We start from the raw sequence: 6,000 nt of genomic DNA on the forward strand, positions 1-6,000 counted from the left end.
ACTCATCCCCACTCAAGGGCAATGAGATGCTGGCACAGGGTCTTTCCTTTTTCCCCTCCAAAGAGGATGTAGGGTCAGCAACAAAGTCACCAAACCAACCTCATCCCTCTGGTCGATCACATTCACAGCTTTTGCCGACACCAGCCCCTCAGCGGGGAAGACATAATGAACAAACCAAATGTTCCCTGGAGACAGCTTGCCTTAGGAAGAGATACTCACCCACAAACTAGATGACCAGACACTAAGTATAGGGCACAGCCTTTAGCTCCGCCCTCTTTATTTGCAGAAGGAAGTTTTAGAACAAAATACTCCTGGGATAGAGGGAACATTCAGAGACCTCTTTGATATTATAGAGAAGATTACGAAACTAAGCACACATCGCAAGGCTGGCCTCATCCTTCACCCTCTAAATATACAAAGGGACAGGGCCCATCCAAGCGTCCACTCTCTTCCCTGAGCTCAGGGAAACAAAATGTAAAGAAATGTAAAGAAGGGACTGCCAATGTTAATGTAATAAAAACTGCACGGGAGAATTTCAGCAACAGCTCTAATCAAGGTGCTCCATTTGATGAATAGGATACAGACATACCAAGTCTCACCCTTCCATTTGCTAAAGCTTGTGTTCTGGCAAAATTTAACCCTGGCATTTTGATACGGGTGCTGACATTTCAATGCTAAAGTTTTATACAAGTGGAGCTGACAGAGAAAATTAAAATTGTAAGCATACATGGAAGTGAGGTAGAGTGCCTAATTTATAAAGTTTCAGAAAAGATATATGAGATTGAACAAACAATAGAAGTCAGGTAAAGCTTTTTCACCAGTTTGCCCCATATCTTACTATACTAGCACTTCTGACAGGAACACCCGATGTTTCCTGTTGGATTTGTACTATAATCAAACTAATAACTGATGCAACTTCACCAGATGAATGTGACATACATATTGAGAAACAGCTAGACTGTCATTAAAAAGTTCATAAACAAAGGCTATATAATTAACATTAATAAAATCTCAACTCTGTTGTACAGAGGTAAATTCCCTTGGTATGACAATTACCAATTAAGGACGTTGTTTAACCCCTGAATTTACTCAGGAAGTCCCCTGATTAGGAGATCCAAAGACCATAAAAGCCTTACAATCAACCCTAGGCCTATTAAATTTTGCTAGAGTTTTCATACCCGATGATCCTTGATTGTCAAAGCCATTATATGACAGATGTACACCTCAGAAGATTATGAGGCACTAGAGAACCTGATGAATGCGGTTCAATAAGCCGTAGACCTCCGGGTAAGAGACTTACAAAATCTCTTGTTCTGTGAACTCGTGCTTCTCCAAAATCATTGTAGCCATCTGCTATAATGAGTGAGAAGAAACAGGCCCCCATACACTATGCCTCATATAATTTCACCCCAACAGATCAGAAATTACTGTTTCAGAACGGCGTCTTACTGTGGTATTTCACAAGCTTATTGCAGTAAGACCCCTGCAAGGGGACAAACCAATTATACAAACAAAATTGTGGCTTTGAAAAATGATAGGAAATTACCAACAAATGAACGGAGAGCTACCATAACTAGATATGTGGAATGCAAACACTTTTACAAGATGACTCCTTAAAGTGGGAATACATTCCTGAGAGCTATGACTTATAATCATTTACTTGTCATGGAAGATGCAGACCCATCTCCTCTACAACCTAATATAGTGCAGCATCCTTCAGAGCACTATTCTCATATATGGTGCTGAGATGGATCAGTGATGAAAATCCAGAGATGGATCCACTCAATTACAGGCAGGAGCAGGGATTATTAAAGGCAAATTTTTATTGGAAACTTAATTTGAATCACATGAGTTGCAAGCGCATCATTTTGGGGATCGTACAGCTCAATTTGCAGAGGCTAAAGCCTCAGATTTATATCTAAAACAAGTAAAGACAACAGAATTAGCCTTGACGTGTATTGACTCTATGTTAGGAATGCAGTAGAAAGAGATCTTCCTACCTGGCCAACTAATGGATGGAGAACACACAGAGGTAAACCGCTTCTACATTTGTCCACATGAAAGAATATTTATGGATTATTATTGACTACACCATTAGTACAGGTGTTACACATCCTGGGACATATTGCAGGCCTCTTGTGCAGCTACAGTAATAAACTAGGTAACAAACAAGTAAAACAAACTGTCAGGATGGACCTTACTACGGGAGGTGGGTTCGGTCGTAACTAAGCAACAAATAAAAAATAACTAGCATGATGTTTTAAGAATTCTCCTAGATACTACTGAACCCAATTCCTAAGGATTTCCTACACGGTACAAATATGATGCTGATGGCGAAGGTAATGTTTGGATTTGCCGCCCTATAAAAGATAAGAAGCAAATACCAAGACGAGAAAATCTGCAGATGCTGGAAATCCAAGCAACACACACAAAATTCTGGAGGAACTCAGCAGGCCAGGCAGCATCTGTGGAAAAGAGTTAACAGTTGATATTTCAGGCCAAGACCCTGGAAAGGGGGTGGGGGGAGAAGCACCGGAGGGAGGTGATGGGCAGGTAGGGAGATAAGGAGAGAGCCTGCTTATCACCTTCCGCTGGTGCTCCTTCTCCTCTCTTTCTTCCATGGTCCTCTCCTATCAGACTCCCCCTTCTCCAGCCCTGTATCTCTTTCACCTATCAACTTCCCAGCTCTTCACTTCACCATCCCCCTCTCAGTTTCACCTGTCACCTTGTGTTTCTTCCTCTCCACCCTCTCACCTTCTGACCCTGACTCCTCATTTTTTTTCTCCAATCCTGATGAAGGGTCTTGGCCCGAAACGTTGACTGTTTACTCTTTTCTATAGATGCTGCCTGACCTGCTGAGATCCTCCAGCTTTTTTTGTGTTTTGCTTGGATTTCCAGATCCGGCAGACTTTCTATTGTTTGTGATTGCACCAATGCAGGTGTGGCAAATTGATCATCTAAGCCTCTTTCTGGCATGCCAAGGCAACCTACCTTATTGGAAACTTTATTCTTGTGATAAGAAATCTTTGTATGGGATGTACATGATCGACTCAAAGGAGAGGCTGCACTTGCCCCTGACGGCAATTGTCTGTAAACAAAGTGCCAATTGTGAAAATAGGAGTACCCAAGAATGTTACACCTTATTTCTTAATGTACTATGTCCACCTAGTTTCACCCTGATCACTAACTCAGGCCAACCATCGCTTACACCAGATTCAACTCTCTTCAAAGAATCAAGAGAAAGCAAAGGAATCTGGCAAGACAGCTTGGAGACAACAAAAAGGGGACTGGGTCAAGGAAAGAAATGACATAAAAACAACGGAAACCTCTTCATCTCGTTATCCAATTTATCAGCGATAGGTCTATGATAATCAAGACCAGGAGGGGAAACAAGACTGTAAGTTAAACTGTCTCCATAGGTAACAGTAAATCTGTCCCAGAATGAATGGAACCCTTATATTAGCCCAATACATGGGTTCACCACGGAACTCCTGTGCCCTGACAGGAAGTAGGGATGAGATGTATTAAAAAGATAAAACACATGTTTAGATCTAAAAATAAGCATAAAAGTTCTTTTTCTCTTGAGGAAAACCCAATAGACACATTGCCCAGGGATAATACACCCAGAATGCATTACTGCTTTCAGAGTGAGACAGACTCAAACTCTAGGGAAAAATGTTGCTCTTGATATACTTTACTTCTAATATTTGTGCTTATTGTTCAGTGCTGCCTTACTTAACATTTGCTTTTTCACAGACGAAGTCGCATTTACTGCAGAGATTGTCTCATCTTGCTCAGATACCCCTAAAACTTAATGACACAGAGAATATTAGATTCAGAGGACCTGAGAGCAAGGATGATTCTAATTTAAATATCACTAAGTGACACTTACCTCTTGGTCATATGTGAACTAATACACTGGAACTCTTAACCCTTGCGAAGTGATTGTTTCCGTCCACTTAAACGTTCCCTCTGACCGCATTGTAGTTGAAATGAACACAGATACATGAAGACAAAAAATCACAAAGCAGAAATGATTAATAACACCCTAACAGAACTAAAAGATTCCAGCCAGATATTGAAGGTCAACTAATAGAGGATTCCCTTGACGTGGATCCCTCTACACTTGAAGAAAAGTGTAGACACTGTTATGTCATTGAACGGTCCCACTCATGGGGACATGACATTGAAACATTGTGAAAAACCCTATTATTTTAATGAAGACTTCTCCATTAGACAGATACCTTATTGCACTTTCCCTTCATGGCCCACAAGCATATAAACATACTTATTACAAGGATTTTGGATGTTTCCATTTCTCCAATTATGGCCACTATTCCACTCCATTGTTAAATGTCGGGGTAAGAGGACATTTTCTGCATTTCTGGGTTATGTTCAAAATGGTTCAGCAAAGCCCCAGGTATGGGTTTTTGCATGGGAAGATAAGACAGAAAGATGCACTGAAGCAGAATGTATCATAAAACGAAAATGTTTTCCATCCTAGTCAACTGAAACTGATAAATCCAATAAGTTTTTCAGAGATTTTAATCCTATAGACTATTGTATCTGTTCAGGTTTCCTATTTGCCCTTAATCAAACAGTCATGAATAGTTTATGCTGTGGTGCAAATAATACTTTACAATGAAAATTAGTTCAGAATTATTGGTGGCCTTACAAATTCAATTATATTTCAGATAGATTTCATCTACAAGTTGGAAAACGGGGAAACAACCCTACAACAGATTTTTAATGGTGCAGACCAGTTGGTAATGCTACATTTAGGGGTTACACTGATAACATTACTCCCCAAAAAGACATTGTTACATATGCAGACAAACATTCAATTACAGTTGTGTATTCCCTTGCAAGGTATTATCAGCAACAGGCAGGAAAATAAAATGATTTCGCATTAAACAATTTTCATGATTTTAAAAATATATTAAAATAAAATTGCCTGGACAGTGCTCACTATCATAATAGCACTGATCTATCAGTACTCAAAGTCAACAAAACCCGAAAGGACTCTGGTCATTGGCACGGTTCCCCTTTAAGAGAGCGGAAGGAAGGATGCCATGTGGTTTAAAAGTTCGTCGAAGAAAGTGTGGCTTTCGACTTCCAATACCGACCATTTGGAAAATGTAGTCTCCAGTAAACAAAATCAAAGATTTCAGAGCTAGATTGCTGTATGATAGGAACATTAAGACCAGCTGTGCTTTTGTTTCACAGAATCTTGGATGTCCCCCACCATTCCAGGCGCAGTGATACAGCTCAGTGCTTCACAATTTACAGCCAAAATAGGACTGCTGATTCTTTCAAAGGCAGAGGAAGTGGAGTATGCTTTATGATCAACTCCTTGTGGTGTACAAACGTTGCAGTGCTATCCCAGTCCTGCTCACCCAACCTGGAACATCTCATGATTAAGTGCTCGCCACTTTATCTGCCATGGGAGATTTCAGTGATTATCTTGGTAACGGTGTACATCCCAGTGTAAAACAGGCTCTAGATGAAGTGAGTGATATAATAAACAGGCATGAAACAGCACATCCTGATGCCCTCCCTAACATTTTGGGGGATTTTAACCAGGAAAAAAAACTCTAAATAGCTATTGCCAACAAATCACTCGTAGTGTTAGAGGAACCAACACACTGGACCACTCTTATGCCACTATCAAGAGTGCTTACCGTGCTATCCCATGTCTGCACTTTGGAAAGTCTGATCACCTGTACTTCTACTCCCTGAGTAACGGAACAAGTCACAACGAGATTGGAGGTGGAATCGGATGCACGTCCACTCGGGCAGGGTTTGCAAGCCAGTTCTTCCTACAAAGTAAAACCTAACATTATGAATGGCTGTGGTGCTTCACTCCCAGGTGAGCTCAACACCTTTTATGAACCTTGTAAAGGAGAATAAAGCTACAACAATGAGATTCCCTGCAGCATCTGGTGACCCTGTGATCTCTGTCTTGGAGAACAACACCAGACTGTCTTTCAAAAGGGTGAT

General features: G+C 40.7%; 1 long non-coding RNA gene across 1 annotated transcript in view; it reads right to left on the reverse strand.

The window, feature by feature from the left end:
• The window catches only part of LOC134340351 (uncharacterized), a 46,167-nt gene extending 40,439 nt beyond the window's left edge, over positions 1-5,728 (reverse strand). The window contains exons 1-2 of the long non-coding RNA XR_010016529.1: positions 5,682-5,728; positions 3,893-3,972 (exon numbers count right to left, since the gene is read on the reverse strand). This is a non-coding gene — a long non-coding RNA (uncharacterized LOC134340351). The remainder of the gene's footprint in view (positions 1-3,892; positions 3,973-5,681) is intronic.
• Between the last annotated feature and the right edge of the window lie 272 nt (positions 5,729-6,000).

This window comes from Mobula hypostoma, chromosome X1, assembly GCF_963921235.1.
Source record: "Mobula hypostoma chromosome X1, sMobHyp1.1, whole genome shotgun sequence".
NCBI classification, from domain to species: domain Eukaryota; kingdom Metazoa; phylum Chordata; class Chondrichthyes; order Myliobatiformes; family Myliobatidae; genus Mobula; species Mobula hypostoma.